The sequence below is a fragment of the Anser anser genome (assembly GCF_964211835.1).
Source record: "Anser anser genome assembly, chromosome: Z".
NCBI classification, from domain to species: Eukaryota; Metazoa; Chordata; class Aves; order Anseriformes; family Anatidae; genus Anser; species Anser anser.
In genome coordinates, this window is record NC_139723.1 from 12,866,405 (window position 1) to 12,887,479 (window position 21,075).

The following is a 21,075-nucleotide window of genomic DNA, read 5'->3' on the forward strand; positions in this document are numbered from 1 at the left end:
AACTCTGCCAGAGACTTGTTGTCCCTTAAGCTGTAGCTCCATTCTTGTGCTCCCCCATGTGTTTCCCTGTTTCTTTTACATCCTCAGCTATGTACTCTCTTCTGTTATTTTTCCAGTTAATTAACAGAGCACAAAATTTCATAGAATGCTTTTGCATTGACAGCAAAACAAGCCAGAGTCAACAACACAGTCTTCAACGTAAACAAACAACCACTTTTCAGAGTAATCTACCTAAACTTCTGTGCCAACTGACAACAGTTTTCAGGGAACAGAAGATTGAATGGATTAGATCTATAGGACCTAGAGAAGAATAATTTTGCAAATAATTGCTTAAAATATTTGTGCTAAGATTGACACTGTACCCTCCAAAATGAGAAATTCAATATTGCTATAAACTTCTTTAGACATAGTTGTAAACATCAATTTGAAAGACTCATTTAGTGAGTTCCTGAGTGTTCTGTTAGAAAATGTTACAGGATGAAAATATTTAGCACTTAGCTTCTTCCAGGCTCCCATTGGAAATTTATTGTTATATTTCACCTAAAGGAAGAAACTCCAAATAGCCGCATAATAAAGAAATTAGAGGAAATACATTTAAATGAAATTATGTAATTGTTGGAGAAAATTATGTAATTGTTGGAGAACTAGTAAAAAAATTGTTCTGATGTTCAGTTGTTGAGTAATGTTACAGTGACTTCTTAGTCACATGATTTTTTATTTTGATTTCCCTCAAGTGACCTACAAACTTTCTTTCCTAGCAAGATTCCAGCCTTTTTATAGATTCCTTATCTTGTTTATTATCAGTAACCAGTTTTACCACTGGAATTATTTCAAGCAATTTCTTTATTGATTAGCCCTTTAAAACTTGCAGCCATTGACTTTGCATTTATATTCTTACACTGGCAGCCACACTGGCTTTATGTACATTCTCCCTGGCTGCCTTTCTTCTGTATCCACCCTCTTATTCTTCTGTTTCTTTTGTTTCAGTGTCATTCTTTCCCCCTTCCTTCATTATGCCATTAAAATTAGAAATTAATGTTTGCCAAGTTGCTGCTTTTACATGGAATTTACATGACTCCTTGAAATCTCTAATAAAAACTCAGAAAAAGGTAGACTAAAGGTGAACATGAACATAAAAAACCATCCAGATCCTGGGTCAGCAAGAAATATAATTGCATATGTAAATCTGTGTGCAACTGACACTATTTGCATGTTTAAAGTTACACATGTACTTCCTCTTTGAATCTGGGTCACAGGGAGGGGAAGAATATGCTGATGATTATAACTGTTCCAGAAGGCTTCACTAACATTTATTTGAATAGAAACCAAGAATCAGCTTCTATAGTGCTCAGAGCTCCTTTCATTTGCATACCCCAAATGTTTGTGAAAGCAAATTTTTGTTGAGAAGAATGTTCAATGCAAAGTGAAACATCAGAAATAAGGTTTGAATGTATGCTTGCATGTGTATTGACAGTGGAAGCATTCACATGGCCATCTGGACAGCTCTGTGGGTTTGGGAGTTGTTCAGAAAATAGTATGTGATTTGTAAGTCATAAAGAGAGTGCAAATACCAAGTAGCAAAGTGCTAATGCTTTCAACATTGATTCAGTGAGTCATTCATGGAGTAATCTGTGGAATGAAGTTTTAACTAGCTACCACACTTCCTAGTTTACTATCGGTTGTGGTTTGTCAAACTGGAAAAAATAGTGTTCTTTTGCTTGTTTGTTTGTTTTTTAAGAAAATTTCTGTAGAATTCCCTAGTTAAGTAATCAGAACATGAGTAAGCATTATTCAGAAATGTTATACTTTTTGCAAACTATTCATCACTCTATTTTAAATAGAAAATGAATCAATTAAATACCTATTTCTGAACTGAGTGAATTTACTCAACTGTGAAATGCCTCAGAATGAACAATATTAAAGCTGGATCTTCCTCCTGCCTTTCTCATGATATGCCCAGCTGCAGAAAGAAAATATTTTAGCCCAAACCAGATCTGGGCAGAGCATGACTGTGTGTTTACCTTTCAGAAACCACTTTACAGATATCAGTAGCCAAATTGACCAGTGCCATTTGGCTTTATTATAGCCATGATTTTGGTAAAGATGAATGAAGGGTAAGGCTGAATTTACATTAGTAGCCTCCAGAGTGCCTGGGAGCACTCATGTGCCTCAGCTGCAATTGCTTACTGTTGTTAGCAAATTGTTCCAGTGTTGTCTGGCACAAATCTGGCCTGTTGAAACCAGTATTTTCCTCAAGCAGCTCCTGGGCTTGGTTTGATATTACAAATAGCCCAGAGTTCATTCCCAGTACACAGTTTCCAAACAGTTATCTTGTTCTAGAGACTAATTTGATTTATTACCATAGATGTGTGCTGTTCGCAGCCAGCTTGCAGCAATTCTGACCCTAAAAGCTCAGAACACAGATTAGTACCATATTCACCAGGAAGTAGTGCATTTTACTCTGCAGAGAACAAATCCATTAATTTTCACAGAAAATGCAGTAGTGGAACCCAAGTGCTGTATTAGGGCTAAGGAGGCTAAGCTGCAGCAATCTTGGGTATGAATCTCATAATGTAAGAGTTACTTTATGTGGCTTCCTTGTCTGACCCTTCCCAGTAAGTACTTGGTTTCAGTGGATACTACAAGAAGCTGCTTATATTGCCAAACTACATTTTACTTTCCTCAAGCTTTTAGCCATGCTCCTTTTTTTGAGCAGAAAAAAATAGCTTTATGAAATATAGTCATTTGTAAGTTAAGCCCTGATAAAATGATTCTTAAGCAGAAGTCTATATCAATCTATTACTGAAATAGAAGAAACTTTCAGCTGAGAAGAGGAAAGAAGCAATTGAAATAATGGCCCATTCAAGCGTTACTTTTGAAATTTTGTTATTATTCCTGAATAGTGCTAAAGAGATTTATATATCTTTTTCCTTCCTCTATCTTTTGAAAATATTTTCAGTGAAGAAATATGCAAAAGGAGTCCCAAGAAAAACATTTTTATCTCTATTTAGGCTCACCTTTTGTATGGATAGGTATAACATATGCATTTTGCCACGGCCAGCCTTCTCAGTAAGACATAAGTGATCATGGTGTTTGACTTCAAGATTCTTTACTGGGAATAGCTGCTATTTCTTAACACCTTTCACATCTAGTATCTTATCCCTCAGCCTGAACATCTTGAAGGTATGTATTAGTAGTTTGCCAAAACCTGGACGATTGGTAGGAACCTATTCTTGAGCTAAAACTATGTAACAGTTCCACGGAGTAAGGCAATCAGGAAAAATCTAGCACTTTTTTATTAAGTCATTTAGATTGTGTCACAGAATTAGAGGAGCAACTACATTTTCAGGTCTTCACAGAAAAGGAATTGAAGGTGAAAGCAGCTATAAGTTAACTAGCTGATACATCTGTACCCGTGAAAGTGTCATGCCTGAATGGCAAAACTGGCACTGATGTAGAGTTATCTGGGGACACTGGTTAGATTCTCTCTCTACCAATGGGTCATTCTGGGAGTTCTCTTAGTATTTTAGTTACTCTCATTAGGTATTTTAAATAATTTTCCTTTACTCTTTCAAGTAGTTCCAGGAATTTAAGGAAAAGTTGTTCTTCGCTTTTTTTTTTTTCCTAAGGAATCCGGTCTTGCAGCTAGTTCAGAGATACAGAGCTCCAGAACCATTATTGTTGGCTTAGCTACAGCTGAGTTGGATGCAAAATGTTTCTGTGCTTCATCCACATCAACTACTCACACGCCACCTGCTCCCAAGGTCACTCCAATTCACCACTACAAACTGATTCTTTAATTATTCCCTTACATGCTTATTAGAAGTGATAAGCAGGTTCACAAAAACCCTATCATTAGAATTGTTTATGCTAAGGAACTGTGTTTTCACAGAGGATTAGCGAGCAAGTTTTACCAACAAATCTGAGAAGGGTAAAAGTCTCACAACTAAGGAGACAGTGGAAAAACCCTGGAGACAAAGCAAAGCTAGCTTGGTCCACATGTAAGAGCCACAGAAGTTCTATTCTTTATCTCTATCAGGACAAGGCATTCAATGAAAGATCGTGATGGGGGAGAAGGGCCAGGAGCTGGGGCTCAGATGTGGAAATTAAGCCGATTCCAGGTAAAAATGCTTACCCTTAGGAGAAGCCCTTCAAGTAGCAAAAGTAACACTCTGAAATGAATGAGAGAAAGAGACACAAAACAGCAAAAATATCTAATCAATTTGCCCATTTCTGGCCAAAAAGCAGGATGAAACTGCTAAAATTAACATTTGCTGTTACAACGGTGAATTCTCGTTAAGATGAGGCACTGAATCACAAGCAATGGAAATGTAAACTTGTTAATTTCCATGTTAAAAAGTTCCTTTTAATTTAGATTGGATGAAAACTTTTGCACCTGACACAGTCAGCTAAAGACAAGAGGAATACAGAGGATGAAAAATAACAGCTTCTGTCCCATTTACATGTTTGAAGCCACAGAAGTAGAAGAGGTGTTTTCTTTCATGTGGAGAGAAAGAAGCCAAATAGAGATGGGAGGGATAGAAAGGAGATTATTAATGTAGAGCTGCAGTATGCCCAGTCTCCACTGAAGGAAAACCTTTTACTGGCACAAGTTTTGATAATTAATCATAGTCATCCCTCTACCCAGTACAAGAGGGTGAGAGCAATGGTGGGAGGGGGAGGAGAAGGAAGAAGATGCTCCATGAAGAATCAGTCTGCAGTGAAGAACCGAGGTTACTGGTTGCTCTGATACATCCTGCCATTTCATTTCATGAGGGTGATGCTGTTGGACTGGGTCCTCAGCTGAAGTAAATCAGATGAATATCACTGGTTTTGGTGGATGTAAACTAGCTGTAATTTCTGATTTACTTATAAAGTTCTTGTCACAAGCAAGTTGCTGGAGGAGTTGTGCCTCAGTTAAGAAAGAATTAGCTGCTGATATTGGAGTTCCACACGGAAGCAGTATGAAACTCACACGTTCAATATGTTTTAAATACAACTTTTTTTTTTCTTTTTTTTTTTTTTCATATTAGAAGAGTTTGATATTTGATTTTCTGGGGGGATTCAGCAGACAGAAAAACTTGCTCTAACTCAGTGTCTATTCCCCTAGGAAACCAGCTGATGAAAGGTACTGCTCAGTAAGCACTGCCTCCACCTCCACCTCCCACCATATAAAACCCATGAAGTAATCCTCTTTCACTAAAACAACTACTTACTGAGCTAGTCCTTCACACCAATATTCAGCTGGCTGACCTTACCATCAGGTGATCCTTCTCTGTTTTTGAACACAATGATTTCTTGCTGTTTCATTTAAAACATTTGTCTGCCACCTTACACCTAGTAGCATCTTTCACTCTTGAGGGAGAGGTGTTATGTGTGGGCTTCTGGATTCATTGCTCATTTTTCTGCTCATTTTAGCTGAGACCAGCACTGTGTAAACTGAGACCAGTTTACACAGCCTTAGAAAATCATGTTTTCATGCTATCACCATTTTTGGCTTTTTATGCCCAGAAGTCCCCTGGTCTTATTTGTATTCTGCTCTTGCTGACTCCACTGGAAGAAAGGTGCCTGTGCTGCTCTTACCTCCCTCCCTCCATTGGTGCTTCTTAAATAATCACCCACTTGCTCTTCCAGCAGAGTCCTTGCTGTGGTTGTGTTGCATCAAGGAAACAATGTGGCTGAAAATAGAGGCTCTCATTTTGCCTACCAGTTCCTCCGTCCAGTCCACCATGCAGCCTCTTTCCCTTGTTGTTGCTGTGGGATTATCAGTCAGTCAAATCACACCCCCAGCCTGGTTCTCCTTATGGCCAAATGAATGTTACCCAAGTTTCCTTTTCTACAGATGCTCCAAAAAGTTCGTCTCCAAAACTTAAGACTGCTTCTTCACTTTTTTTTTTTTCTTCAGGTTGTATGTCAAAAGCACAAAGAACTTTTTAGCACCAGTTAGGTGTGTAGCTCTATGCGCAACTTCAAAAATGTCCCCATTAGAACTCACATACAGAATCTGGGGAACATAGCTCTGATTGAAAAAAAAAGAGTAGCGTAGACATTTTCTTACACAAGGCTGTTAGCCATTTTTGCTGAAAATTGAGGTAATTTCTTAAAAGCTCAAAGATTCATTAAAACATTCTTTTAAAAAATCTTTTAATTCATGTTCTCTTGTGCATAGAAAATATATTTACCAACCAACCTTTTCCTCAGGTAGTGTTTTTTTTTTTTTTTTTAATGTCACTAATTATCTATCTATCCATTTATTTATTTTATTTATTCATATGAAAAGTGATGAAAGTTCCCTAGCTACGTAGCCTTGAGGGGTACTTTTGATATCTGGGTGTGGCAACTTTTCCAGACAACACTAATAAAGATCGTTACAATCTATAATGCAATCCTCTTAAAGACATTCCCTTCTACACGAGCTCTGAAAGATTCCCTTCAGCACAGAAGAAAACAAAATAAAAAACACTTTTTTTTTTTTTTTTTATTCTAGTACATCAATACTTCCTAAGTGTTTGCTTTACAGCACAGCTACAGCTTTACAATCTGAGGTTAATTAAATGCAGTCACTTATGAAAACCATGGGTGTAATTTGCAAGGAGCACAACAGTTTTTCTAGGGATGTGAAAAATGAAATAAAGTAATGAAAATCATCCATTACAGCTAAGGTTGCAAGGCAGAATTCTCTGTTGGTGCCACTCCACTGACTTTGATGGAGTGATGCCAGGAGGGCATTTGGCCAGAGAGTGTAATTCTTAATGTCAGCGAGCAGAAGCACGCCAACACCAAAACAGCAATGTTCTACCTAAAGTGTAGCTGGCACTCTGAGTGCTCTGCTTGGCACAACCCTGGCCCATCACTTTGTAGAAGACCCAAGGACCTCTGAGAATCCCAACATGGGCCAGCGCATTGGAAACATAAGGAGCAGCAGAAAAATGGCTTTTTTTTGAATGGTCCCTACAACAGACTGAAGTGCCTGGGGTGGGAAGCAAGACTAGTGGTGTATTTTGTGTTTTGTGCTGTGGTAGCTGCTGCTCCCTTACTCACGCAGGTGTACACCTGCATCTCTGACCTGGTCCAGCAGGACAGATCCTTTCTCATGGGCACGGTGCCTGTGTGCCAAGGGCTGCTGCCTCTAAAACACAGGTTTTCATTCATTCAGCTCAGGGCCCTTTGTCACTACCACTGGGAATGGTCAACTTTGATACGGATTAGCAATAGCTGCTGCAGATCTTTGGCTGCATAGCTGAATTACAGGTAGTGGGAGGAGAATTATGTTGGATTTCTCTGACCTTGTTGATTTAATAGGTACTCCTGGTAAAATCTGTCCATTTTTTAAGCTAGTAAGTATCTGTAACAAAAATACTATTAGTTACTTTGGCCCAAGAGGAAGATAAAATGAGAATACAGTTCTAAAGTGATTTCATTTTCCGTCTGATTTCACTTCCTTATACACTGCAGAGGAAGTCAGAGGTACAGCATTCTGGAAAGAAGCGGTATTTAAATGTCACTGATAGCAATACCTTTACCACTTTACTGCAGTTGGTCTGCTGGACATGGAGCGGTCTCCTTTGCTTGCCCTGTAGGTGGCAGGGGTTGTCAGAGCAGATGCAACAGATGTGTATATGGAGTGCTGACCGAGAGCACAATGCAGACGATCGAAACCATCTACTGAAACGCTGCACAAGGAAATTCATTTATCTGGCTGGTAAGCTGTCTTCTTCTTAGCCATATTTTCACTTAGCATTTTTGCATTTGAGGACATGTATAATAATAAGGCACACCTGGAAAACAAATCCAGCATTCACAGCAGATCCTATCATACTCATGGATGTGCAAGTTAGGATGCCCATAGCACGCCGCAGCCTGTGCGTGAACACATGAGAGGGGTCAGCTGCCAGCCCCAGCAAGCTCTGTGGCCTCGGGGTGGGTGGGTGTGCTGTTTTTTACATGCTTTGAGGGTGGGTGTGTAGGGGGGTTGGTGATTTTCTTCAGACTTGAAGCTTTTCTACAGACTTGGGCTCTTCCCTGACAGACCACAACCAGGAGCTGAAAACACATTGTCCACCCTGCCCAAAGGAGATTTGCAGGTTTTTATTTTTGTTTCTTTTCATCTAATCATGCTTATGCCTATGCCTACTTCTTATGCTTGTGCTTATGCCTACTTCAGCAGCTTGACCTTGTCCATTCAATCCTTGTCTTCAGAGAACTCCAGCTTATGTAACTAAACTCTTGACACACAGTATGTAAGGATCCACACAAATAACTTGTAATGTTTAATTAAACTAAACTGTAATCAACAGATTTTATCTTTTGACTACTGTGTACCAGGCAAGCTTTATCTGCTGAAAATTAACAGTAAGATTGGCTTGACTTTTAAAGGCACCATGTGAGTTTCTCATTAGCCTTATTATCATTTCTGAATCATAAATATGTAAATGATGAGTTTCACATGGGAGATTTAATTCTGTGCTCTTATTTCTGATTAGCTGGAAATACACTCCGTCTCTGTTGGATAATTGGTAACACTGCACACCAATAAGGCATTTCCCTACCCTTCATCAGAAGCAGCTGAAATTAAAGAAGGCAGGCGCTCTTACATTTTTGACAGTTTTGTAACACCAATTTGTTAAAGTTTTAACTCAGCCATTAATACAGACTATGAATTATTAATTTCTTTTTACTTTTTTTTTTTTTTAATGTCCGGAATTAAAAAAAAAATGAAGATCTGAGCCTGGTGTTTAAATATTCTGGGAAAGGTTTGTTTTATTTTCTTCTTTTTTTCTTTTCTGATATACTCTCCAAACAAAACTCACCCATTTACCTTGAGTGAGGGTGAGGGAAAGTAGTATTTTCAGGGATTTGGGCTTACAATGCACATTCCAAACAAATACTTAATTGAGAGGGTTGTTTGGGGGATTTTTTTTTCTCTCTCCTTTTTTATTTCTTTATTTTATTTTTATTGTTTTGTTTTGTTTTATTTTATTTTTTGTATTATTTTACTTTGAGGTGTTACCATAGGTTTGCTTGTCTGCATGATAACATGATAACTGATGAGGTGACATAACAAATGGGAGTTTCCAAACAAATTGAGTGTGGTAGGTTGTGCAAAATATTGTTGGAAACAACAAAAAAATGATACTTGCATGAATTTTACTTTTATTAATTTAGTGTGATCAGAGAGGCATGATTGTATGGAGAAGTAGTAGTTCACCAGTAGTAAGTTATCAAAATGCAGAGGTGAAACATGCACAAGAATACTTAGTTTTAGTACATCATTTTTCTGTGGATTTTGTTTCTCTAGTAATAAACATCTATGCATATAATAAAAAGCAAACCATAAAATCAAAAGCTCCCTATTGAGTTGAACAAACCAACCACAGGCAGAGATCAGTTATTTAAGTATTTCTTGACAGTGTATTTGAGAGATTGGTGAATTTTATATTCTCTTCCACATTAGAGAAGAGAACCTCTTTTGGTGAAGTTGCAGATATTGCCCCACCATTCTGCTTGTCTTCTCTAGCCTACCCTCTGCACAAAGTCAGTTTTAGGCTCTACATTGACAATTGGAATTCTAATAGCTACCAAGCACCTGCTGCCTGTACTCCCTAGAATTATGCCCTTGCCTTAAGGATGCCAGTTCTCCGTGATCCTGGGACAGTTTCTCCCCTCTACCAGAGGCAGCTTAATTTTATGAGGTTCCTTGTCTGGCCCTTAAGTTCTCCTTTTCTCTTAGCATTACCTGGCGAGGTCTTCCATAATGCAATACAGTCAGATTCAGTGCTTTTTTTCACCACTTATTATACAGGCATAGAAATCAAGTTTAATTCAACTCCTCATACTGGCAGGTGCTCAGTCATCCTTGAGAAGCTTTCTGACTCCGCAAAATCAGAACAGAGTCATGAAAGATTTTAACTGTAAAGTTCTGGTAATTCTTTACAGAGCATACAGAAATCCCAACTCTCTGGCTTTTAATGTGCCCAGATTGTGTCAGATTTTCATACTTTCAGATAATCTACTTAAAAACAATATGTCTGTTATTTATTTATTTTTATTTATTTCTTTATTTATCCATTTCTAGTGAGGTTTTTGTTCTTCATTTCCAGACTGCTTCAATCATTTTTCATCCACTAAATTTGAGCTTGCCTACTTGGAAAAAACAAACAAACAAACAAAAAAAGCACCAGCTGCGAACAGTTAAAGCCTGTCACATGAAAACACAGTCACTCAAGGAAATACTAAAAAATTGTGATCCCAACTCAACCTCTAATAAGAAATTTTGATAGTGTATGTCATTTTTGATGGGTTTGTGCAATTCTCTGTTATTCCTTTATGGGCAAGCCCATGTAAAATAGAGGAAGGACTATTGTTGTGCTGTTAACACCAGCCCTTATTTCATTACTATTATTACAGTAATTATTCATCACCAGTATTATGATGATTTTAATAAGTTTTAAAAGCACATTCTTTTTTTTTTGTTCCTCAGCTTTCTTCTACTGTTATGAGCCTCTTGATATTTGCAATTGCTAGACAGTCGATTTAAAGTCTAACATGGATGGAAAAATTCCTTAGTAAATCAGATGAATGTAAACTTCCATTTTCTGATTTATTGTCACTCTACCATGCAATAAAATAAAGCCTTTGCTTTAATCTCTATTCGTTTTATTTATTTATTTATTCATTTATTTATTTTTGCATATGTTCTGAAAAGTGAACAAGGGTGCAATCATCCATTGAAAGTATTGCTTCCATTTAGGTATGGGCTGAGGAGTGTGAGTGAGCCTCTTAATTTATAGGTTGTTGTGGTAATATTTCTTGTTCTTCAGAGAATTCTTTTTATTCTCAATGAGACACAACAGTTGTTCTTTCCATGCTTTTGAGAAACAGCTGCTTGGGAGGACAGAGATGGCAAGAGAAGATGGCACTGTGCATAAGGTAAATTTTAAGAGCAACTGCGGGGTTCATCCCAGGGGATGCACAGAGCCAGGCTTGGCACTTGGCTTTATGTAAGACTGCAGCAATGGCTGGGATCACACACCTGCAAAGATGAAGTGCAAACACAGCAGCACGCACCACACATATGCCGTTGTTTGATATATTATGACATTTTTTTGCAAGCATGCAAAAAGGAGCAGAGCTAAAAACTGAGATCATGGGACAGACCACAAGGTCCATACTAAGCTGTCTGATACCAGACAAACTGCTGAAGAAACATCTTCCACAAATGTCCCAAGCAGAAAGCTAAGAATTTTCCTCTGCCTTGCAGGAAAACACTTTTATGACTTCTTCACAATTCCAAGGACAGACAAAAATATTTCAGGAAAATGGGTTTAAGCCTTGGTACAGAAGAATCACTCACAAACTGCAGCATGGCACTGACTCTCCATTGGCATAATTTAGGCATAGTTTAGGCATTGTTAACCACAGTTTTAGCTAAGGACTGTTGGCCCATTCAGCTGTTCATTGTTAAATGCAAAGCTGAAGGAGAAGAGACTGATCATACAATTTACACATGCTTGATGCAGTTGTTACTTATTGTTGGTTTCCACAAAAGTGTATAAAGGATTGCTCATCTCATCAGAAAATTAAGAAAAAATAATTGAAAATTCAAATATTGGGAGACTCTGGAGGTTTTGGTGTGATGTGAAAGTGAACATAACCTTCAGAAGTTTTGTGTGAAAGGTAATGGGAAATTGGCTACATTTTGAAGGGCTGATTTTCCTTTCAAACTGGTATCAGCAGGATCTGAAGACCATACTTTGTTAGTGAAATTAGTGGTTTGTTTGCTTGCTCTGCCATTGTGAGTTTTACAAAATGCAAGTATGTTCAGCAGTAAAGTGGCATACTCAGAAATAATCCAGGAAATGTTAAAAACACAGAAATGGTAGTGTTGGCCAGAGCCAGCAATTCTCTTTCCAAGTTGCTGGAGCCATCTGCACTTTAATCTTTATATAAAGTGATCAGGCTTCTAAGACATATGTCCCTTTTTTCTGTCTTTTCCTTCCTGCACTGTGCTTCTGAAGGTAGTCCCAGGTCTGTATTCCTTCACAGGTTAAAAATCTTGTTTCAAGTTTAAATCTATCCATGATAGCTTATACTGCTGTGGCAATTGTCTGTGCAGTGATGTCCTTAAGCTTAAATAGCTGTTTCATTCCTTGGGCTTTGTTGGGAGCATATATGATTGCTAGGAGCCACAGCATTGTGACTCAGACTTCACCTGTCTCAGGGTTTGTTTTGCTAGAATCAACACACCTTCCTTCTCACAGCACAGGATTTCTGTGCTCTGCATCCCTATGAAGCCTGTTTTTGCTTCAATTTTGACTGTTTCTTTCTTGAAAAGAAATTACCAGGAGACTACTCAGCAAATTGTTCTATGTAATATTTTTGTTCTCTGTTCTACTGGTTACCTGCTTCCCTGATTACTGACTACATGGCATTTTAAGCCTCTCACTTAGGTCAGCTCTGCCCGACATTTAAGCCCAGCAGATAATCATTCATCTGCTGTGATAAATGACAGAAAGTATTTCCCATTGCCCCACACCTTTGGCAGCAAGGCTGCTGTCCTACTTAAAGCACAAAAACTGAAGCAGACAATAGAAACCATTTCCAGAAAATAAGCCCTGCTAGACTGCAATGCAAGAAGTAATCTAACACCCTTCCAGAAACATCAGGATAGAAAAACAAATGCTTCTGCTCTGAGGAAAGAGTAGCCTGTTTTCATTAGTGCCCCTTCTCTCTCTACAGGAGACACGGTCATGCTCAGGGGAGAGCAGATGTTGCAGAAGTCATAGACCGAGGTGCTGGATTCTGAATTTCCTCACCGGGATCCGTGTGAAGAGGAAAGGCATAGTCTATAATCTGACCACACCATGGGAGGTGGGAGGCTGCAGCATCATTCACCCATGCTAGCTGATTTTCCTTGCTGTCCAAAGATTCACTTCAAAGACAGCCCCATGTCAGGTCTGCCACGGCCTTCAGTTGTGGTATGGAAAACCAAGTGAGGTGCCCACCAAGTCTTGAGGGTCAGTCAGTTCTGGCAACAATGAAGAACTGATTCGAGCCAGGAGAAACAGCAAGAAATGCAAAAGGAAACTCCTGTGTTTATTGTCTATAATAACAGAGATTTTTGATACAAAATATGAGTGTTTAGGATCCAGCATAAAGTGCAGAATGAGACCAAGGACTATTTCTAGCACAGACCATGTTTTCATGTGGTTATATCCCATCCCTTTTGCATTTCTGGTCTTGCAGACTGTTTCCCTAGCACACATTGGCCCACATGGATAACCAATATTAACTCAAATATACCTTACATACTGTTCTGAAGCTGAGCAAACTGACTGCTTGGCCAGTGGGCTTCTGCAGCACTTGAAGACACCACGGTGTCCAGCAAGAAAGCTTGGACGTCATGAACAGAGAGATGTGCACATCTTTTGTACTGTTTTTCACATCTTGGTCAATTACGAGCAGGTGTGTGGGCTGCCTGACCACAGCCAGGCTGAAGCTACGGCTTCAAGCTGCCAGTGTGTGAAATGTGCCTCCAGTTTTGAGGACAGGTTTTCAAATATTGCCAGTTCAGGTCATGTTCTAAAAAAAAATGGAGCCTAAGGTTTGTTCAGAAAAACAAGGGAATACTGTCATTAAAAAATGAGGACACGTACCAGATGTCTACAAAAGCACTTGGTTACCGAGACATGTACGAGTGAGCATTGCCTATGTAACTGTGATTACTACATCAGTAAAAATAAAGACATGCACGTGGATTTTTATAAATAGGAGATAAAGGCTCTGAGAAGCTGACAAATTTGGCCTTTTGTGCTATAGCAGTAAAACCAGCAATTCAAAGATAAGATGCTTGAAATGAAAGTCCCTGGGTCCATCTGCAAAATACTGGCAACAGACACAGTTATTTTGGTACAATATCAGATAGAAGGAAGTCCTGGCTGATGTCTCACCACCTTCTCTTGCTCTGGAGAAGACTATCAGTTTTAACCTCCAGAGAGATGCAGCCGATGCCTTGGCTTCTCCTTGGTGGCTGTGTCTGTAGGGCTGATCTGGGTAAAACTGCACTCTATTGGCTCATTTTACCTTTTTAAAAATGTTTACTTGTCTCACCAATGCTGCCGTGTAACAGATTTTCTTTCTTCTCTATCTGGTCTTGTTCTTTTATCTTTATTCAATAAATATGTGTGAGATCATTTCAGGGAGATAACAATCTAATTTTAGGGTACAGAGAGAGAGAGAGGTAGAGAGACAGAGAGCTATACACTCACGAGGCAGGTTGAAATGGAAGGATCAGGGTGACATCGAAGCTCTGTATCTAGTCTCAAAGAATTTTAATGTGGTTGCATGATAAAAGAAGACATTTGCTTAATGTCTGCAGACAGAAATTCATGCTAGGAGTATTCTCTGCACTATGTTTTTCATACATCTTTTATTTATTTCTTATTAATGTCTCAAGCATAGTTGCTAGACGCAGTAAACAAAGCTAAGCAAAGAAATACTTCCATCTTACATTGCATCTGTTTTAAAATCATAGTTCACCATGGGATGCTTTTTATTTCCCCTGATCTTCAGCACACTCACATCTTCTACTCTTTTTATTCCAAGAGATGAATGTATGTGCCTGCTACACAACTGTATGAGGTAAAGCAGCAGAAATAGCCAAGGTACCATGAGCTCAGGCAATTCCTATTTTGTCTGCAATTCCAGCTGTGAATAATACTTCAGGAAGAATTCCCTCAGCCTTGAGAAAAGGATGTAAATTTGCTCTCTCTTTTTTGACATGCACAATTTTTGCTTATTCTTCTCTGCTTGCATTACAAGGTCATTGATTGTCAAGTTTACTTCTCAGTTGATGTTTCATTTATGAAGAGGCAAGAACATCTTTCAGGCTAAGTTGTTCTTTTTGCCACTCTTATTTGTTGAATTTGTTTATAAAATATTGGTGAGGTCTAGAGGGTAAGCCTGTTCTTTTTATTTATTTATTTTTTTATCTTTCATGTTTCTTCACAGACACTAAATGCACAAAAAATTTCAGATAAATTCTCCAAAACAATATTTCTTTTTACGACACACCTAGAAGAATTGGGGTTTATATAAATCTGTCCTAGGAGTCCAGCATAGGGATTGCACTGGCTGGAATGCATTAGACATTTCTCCCCACACAGCTATATGTTTTCTCTTAGACAAGAAGGTGGATTCTTTGAAATCAACATTTTCTATATTTTCTTCTCAACAACTTGCTGGATTCTGAAGCTGTGTATTTCATGAAACCATTTAAAGATTTACTTAGTGTTCCGTAGTTCTTCTAGAAAAGCTTGGGAGAGGAAAAGGTCATCTGTAAGATTTTTTTTTCAGGGGATAGAGTACAGAAAATGAGTTTCAAAGCTATTCTCCCATAGTAGGCAGAAATACCTTTATCAACATTCTGAATTCTTGTTTCTGAGTCACCATCTCTTGTCCTCAGTTCTGGGAATTTCACCTGTACTGGAGTCCTGGAGAAAATGGACAGAACCTTTCCCATTCCCCAGGAAGAAAGGTTGTAAGATATTCATGAATTGCAGTGCTCAGAGACAGAAATATTACATTTAGTAATCACACATCCTTATCAATCAATAAGTATTTAATGCTTAGCGTTTCCCTCATCCAGTGCCATTTTAACAGCTAGCTAAGGTGTACAATTTCTTCCATGGAAAGCTCATGCTGACTATGAAGCTTCAGGTTTGAAAAAATGATACTCTGTGAGTATTCCTATTTTAGGTGTTCTATTTTTAGACAGGAAAATTAACAAGGGAGCATAAGTGACCTTCGGGAGCCACTGGTACAGATAATGAAAGCCACAGCAAGGACTGTCAGCCATTCTTCCTTGCATGTTGGTGCATGGTGGTTGAAGGGTTTATATTCAGATTTTGAAAGTGAAAGCTGGGGCAGATATCGGGAGAAGCTAGACCCTACGTATTTAGCATCCTTCCTATCTGAGGTCCTAGGTATTCAGGTTGCTGTCTTCCTAAATGAACAACAGATACCTGAGTGATTTCAAGGGTTTAGACATTACAGAGTTTTTGAGAATTGCACTTTATGTCTGCTTCTCTATCTCAGCAAAGATTAAAAAAAAAATCTTCTATATCTCAGCAAAGATAACAGAAATGGAGTACATGGTGACTTGCTGTTGCATCCAGAGTTGAAAAAACAGGGCAATTCTGCTCAGGAAGAACCATGCTATTTTTACATTTGGTTTCAATCAGATTTACAATGAAAGCTAATTGCATTCAAACTCTTTGGCAAAGGGAGTAGAACTGTGTTTTGAGTCCACAAATGTGACAAAATTCACCAGAAATAGGTATCAGAGCTGGAATTTTCTGACTTAAAGATTTCTGCAGGAGTGTGATGGTTTCTTTGCACAAGAGCAGCTGTGCACCAAGTCAAATCTACCAAAAGCTGCTGATGAACGGTGCCCCAAGATAACAAACTTGGATGAGGAGCCCTGGATTCACTTCTGACTTACTGCACGATTTTTCTGTACAGCTCTAAGCAGCTCACAGTGCTCTCTCTTTCTCAGTTTCCACCTCTACTGGAGCATTTCTCTTGCTCACAGAGCATGTGCTGTGCATAGGTAAATTAAGGGCTTTGGGGTCTTTGAACGTCAGGTTAGGAAATAGAAGTACTTTAGATCTTTGCTGAAGAGGCAATACATAAGTAATTTGAGAATAGCTGCAAAACATATTCATTTTATACTGTCTTCTTTTCTATGTCTAATGTTACATGCAAAACTGCTTTTGTAGTATTTTGGGCTCTTAGAGGTGGAGTTGCAAAAATGTTATTTTATGTGGCTATATATCATTTAAAGGCATTGTATTAAATTACCCTCAGTGAAGTGTAAAACCAATCATGGGAAGTCCGATATTTCAAAGCTTTCAAAGTAATTTCAAGTAGCTTGTATGCAAGCAAGACGCATCTACGTGACATAAATATAAAACTTAAATATACATAACTTAAAAGTTCTCATTTCTCAGTACCTGGAATCCTGTCAGTGTGTCTTCTATTTGCTAATTGTGCAGGAGTAAGGATTACTCACTGCTTTCTTCCCAGGCAGATGTGAGAACAGGAAAGGAGGGAATAAAAGGAGGGCACAAAAGAAAAGGAGAGTGAAGCTAAGAAGAAGCACAGTAGGGGATTCTGAAATTAGATAAAAGGGATGGTAGGTTAATGTCTATTTTTTAAAACTTGGCCACTGTTAGGAGCTGCTTGGACATTTAGTTACTGGAGACAGTTTTTGTGGAGACAGAATACAGGTGATGTTTTTGAGGGAGCATGGTCAAAGACTGCATGGCAGGGCAATGAAATCTTTATTATACAACACCCTAAGTATGTGTGAACATGCAGACACATAAATTTATATGCACAGACACATTTATGACTTTTTTTAGAACTTAAGCAAATCAGAGACCCAAATTCCACTTCCATTTAAACACACAGACATACAAAATCATGTAATCTAACATTCTTTTAGTTTGTTGTTGAAAATATTTCAAAGCCAATATTGTTCCTTTTGCATCATCAGTTGTGTGGTTACCTACCTGGGTCACTTTTGCTTGAATTTTCACCTTTTCTTGCAAATTATCAGCATGGTCCACAATTATGAAGTGTTTCTGCCTGTAAAATAAAGTAATAAAGAGAAAAATCAGTAGGAGACTGCCCGGAGTGAATTTATAATTCATTTAAAGTGTGAGGCTGTCCATTTAACCCTTAATAATATTCATTTTTTTCAGAATGTGCAAATTTTGTCTGTAGCTGGAAAAGCTATGAATTTAAATAACCCTTAGCTGTCTGAGAAATGAATAGTTTGATAAGTATAGCAGGCAAAAAGTTGCAATGACATGCTCTTCCATCTTCCCCTAGAAACGTCTCTTGCAGGATTTCTACCAAAATTGCAGTAAGAATGGAAGAGAGTTGTTAAATAAATAAACAAACCAAGAAGACTCAAGCAATAAGCGCTTCTTGAATTGTTATATACCACCATTGAAGTGGATTCAGAAGTACAGCTCCTTCTGTCCTTTCCTTTCCTCTGTCTATGAACCACTCTGAAAATTAAAGGTCTCAAAAAAAAAAAAAAAAAAGGCCTTTTTGGAGCTTATCAAAATGAATATTTAATCTGATTCAGATTAACTGGTGGAGTTGTTAGCACGTCTCAAACCCAAATTTATTGATTTGCAAAGCTGAATGATCACTTCAATATTAATGCGGGTATGGACAGCCTTGCTGGCTCACCGCGAATTACAGGCCAGGGAGGGGAACTTCAGGCAGAGGAAGGGACAAGTCCTTCCCCAGCTGCAGCTGGGCAGTGGTCAAGCCCAGCCTTGTTGGTTCTGGGGGAGTTCTCCTTGACACTTGTGTTTCTCTACATCCCACAGACAGAGAGGCAAATGTGTGCTGAGGAGACATGGTTTGATAAGGAGGTGAAGGATTTTGCAGAAATCTGCTGTTGATCCAGAGGATGGAGGAGAACCTGACAAGTCATCAGGCAAGTTAGCAGCACTGCCTGAGAGGCAATGGTGGTAGATGCACCCTCCCACGCGTACAGGGACTTAAGTTTCCCATTGATTTCATACGTTGGTAATAAACTGTTAGCTCTTGTCCAATCCACCTTTGTTACTCAGGAGTTGTCTGCACACTGCCCCAGGACACAGGTAAGAGACCAAAGATGCTCAGCAAAAGAACACACTCTTGCTTTTCTTCCCTTCCCTTCCCTTCCCTTCCCTTCCCTTCCCTTCCCTTCCCTTCCCTTCCCTTCCCTTCCCTTCCCTTCCCTTCCCTTCCCTTCCCTTCCCTTCCCTTCCCTTCCCTTCCCTTCCCTTCCCTTCCCTTCCCTTCCCTTCCCTTCCCTTCCCTTCCCTTCCCTTCCCTTCCCTTCCCTTCCCTTCCCTTCCCTTCCCTTCCCTTCCCTTCCCTTCCCTTCCCTTCCCTTCCCTTCCCTTCCCTTCCCTTCCCTTCCCTTCCCTTCCCTTCCCTTCCCTTCCCTTCCCTTCCCTTCCCTTCCCTTCCCTTCCCTCCCCTCCCCTCCCCTCCCCTCCCCTCCCCTCCCCTCCCCTCCCCTCCCCTCCCCTCCCCTCCCCTCCCCTCTTTTCTTCTTCCAGCTGAAACTTCAGTGTAAAAAGCATATCCTATTTGTTTATGTTTTCCAAGACATTTGCAGTTTTGAGTGAAAATCCCCAAACAAAATGATTGTTGGTTGTCAAGCACATTTTTATCAGACTTGGGAGGTTGCCATGCATAAACCTTGTATTGCATGCTTTCTGTTTTTGCCTGTTTTCCAATAAAAGCAAGAACAAAAGAGGAGAAAAAGAGGAATGTATCAGATAATATTATAAAAAAAAAAAAAAAGAAAGAAAAGAGGAATTTATTTATTTATTTATTTATTTATTTAATGTGAATCTTAATTTCAGTGGAAGTTTTTAACCAGCTCTGGTTAGACTAGGCTAATCTGTTTTCACTTGAATTACCCTGAATTTCTGTTTAGGAACTGGAATGGTTTGAGCTTCTAATGCAGCAGTTGCTGATGCAAATTTAGTGCTGGCTTTGCCTGAATATATCGAACAGTCCTTTGGATGGGTGGTTCATGAGTGTGCTGAAAGGAATGGTCTAGTACTTTACAGGGAGCTGATCAAATCTTTCAGAGCATATTGACAGGTACGAAGGCAGAAGGATATCACTGAAGAAGGTGGAGAGAAAAAAACAACAGTAACGAACACACAAACAAAAAAGAGGAAGGAATAACAAAAGCCAGTTTATCACTGGGTGTGTCATTCCATCCATCATAGTGATAGAGTTGCCCATTCTGAGATGCCCTCTCTCACTCTTGTCTCTGTGTATCCCAGTTTACCTGGAATTTTCAACTGGATTTGCCCAATATTGTACAGTGGTGAATATGCTGAACGTTGCTTTCCTGCTGCTGAAGCCTGCGTTTGCTTTAATCAGTGTCACCATCTTTCCTCTGATAGGATTAAAAAGTGCGCTCCTGAAAAAGGTGACAACAAGAGAAGTGGCTGGTAATAATCAAATCTTCCAAATAAAAGTCTTTTGACTCTTCCTTCACTCTGTGGGTCTGACCATGTAGCGCTAAGAAGGTGACCAAGCTGCCAGGAGGAAAGGAAGCTGTGAGAGAAGCAGCCCTACAGCCCCCAAGGGCAGTGCAGCAGGAGGGCAGGAGGTGCTCCAGGAATGTAGCAGAAGTCCCCCTGTGGCCCACGGAGAGGCCCCTGGTGGAGCAGGCTGTCCCGCTGCAGCCCATGGGTCCCACACGGAGCAGATCTCCACGCTGCAGCCCGTGGAGGAGCCCCCGGTGGAGCAGGTGGATGTGGCCTGGAGGAGGCTGCGGCCCATGGAGAGCCCCCGCAGGAGCAGGCCCCGGGCCGGAGCTGCAGCCCGTGGAGAGGAGCCCACGCAGGAGCAGGGGGTCTGGGGGGAGCTGCCGCCCGTGGGGGACCCGTGCTGGAGCAGTTTGCTCCTGGGGGATGGATGGACCCCGTGGTACGGAGCCGTGTGGGAGCAGTTCTTGAAGAGCTGCTGCCTGTGGGCAGCCCCCGCAGGATCAGTTGGGAAACCCCATTCCCCATTCGGTGGGAGGATGCAGGAGGGGGTAGATGGGGGAAAGGCGTTTTTAGTTTGCTTTTAGTTTCTCACTGCTCTAGTCTGCTAGTGTTAGGCAATAAATTATATTACTCTCCATAGGCTGAGTCTGTTTTGCCTGTGATTATAATTGTTGAGCGATCTCCCTGTTCTCATCTCAAAACTTGAGCCCTTTCATTCTATTTCTCCCCCTTTCCCTTTGAGGAGAGAGTGTGAGAGAGCAGTTGTGGTAAAACCACCACAGATGATTACTGGAAAATTAAGTTTAAACTCCCTGAAAAAGTACTGTGAGATTATTTTGCCTTTCAGTGATAAATGTTACAGGCTCAGCACCTTGGTTATAGACACTATTTGCTTGTTCTCATAACCTTCAACGTATCTATTGGATCCATAATAAGAGCCATTTTAGTTCATAAAACAAATTCATAAGTGGTTAATGTAAGCAGATCGAAA

General features: G+C 39.7%; 1 long non-coding RNA gene across 1 annotated transcript; it reads left to right on the plus strand.

The window, feature by feature from the left end:
- Window positions 1–6,608: 6,608 nt before the first annotated feature.
- LOC310889655 lies at window positions 6,609–18,787 on the plus strand. The gene is made up of 3 exons (XR_014576696.1): window positions 6,609–7,702; window positions 12,739–12,870; window positions 18,408–18,787. It is a non-coding gene; the product is annotated as an uncharacterized lncRNA (long non-coding RNA).
- Window positions 18,788–21,075: the final 2,288 nt, after the last annotated feature.